This window comes from Odontomachus brunneus, unplaced genomic scaffold (genome assembly GCF_010583005.1).
Source record: "Odontomachus brunneus isolate Ranch 3 - 2012 unplaced genomic scaffold, Obru_v1 Obru_scaffold_061, whole genome shotgun sequence".
NCBI lineage: Eukaryota > Metazoa > Arthropoda > Insecta > Hymenoptera > Formicidae > Odontomachus > Odontomachus brunneus.
The window spans coordinates 1149475-1150141 of NW_022639511.1; positions in this window are offsets into that span (position 1 = coordinate 1149475).

Below are 667 nucleotides of genomic sequence, written 5' to 3' on the forward strand. Positions count from 1 at the left end.
TACTGCTTACGTTTTACTGCTTAAGTTTTTCTATGTGCCACCAGCTTTAACGTAATGTAACATGTTACGGATGTGTTTGTGCGTTTGCTTTTAAGGCCACATTAATTCTACAATAGCTGTAAGAATATGGCTGTAAGGCTGTAACGTGAGCTGTCAGCGAATGAAAATAATTCATTTCGCGTCTTATAGCCTTACAGTCATATTCTTACAGCTACTGTAGAATGGTCTTTAGGCCTGTTCTACAATACGTCGCTGTCAGACATTGGGACGCATTTGATGGTCCAATAAGAAGAACTCGTTTCGAAAAACAAATCCTCTGATTGGCCCATCGGCTGCAATTCAACATACGACAGCGATATACGACGTATTGTAGAACAGGCCTTATGCAGGATTCACACCGCATCCCATGTCCAATGTACGACTTTCGATATCCAATAGAAGAACAGCTTTCTAATATACAGGGTGTCCCGAAGTCCCATGATGACCCTTGGTGAGAACGTAGAACGGATTGAGGTGAGCAAGAAAGTCCTGTGCCGTTTTGCGATATTCGCAATAGTTTTTGAGAAATTAATTATTTTGTCTCAACAAATCAGCGTACAGAAAGCGGCAGCGGAAAGAAAGATGCCTTCGGCCGACGTGCGACCGTGACACTCGCGAATCGTATCTC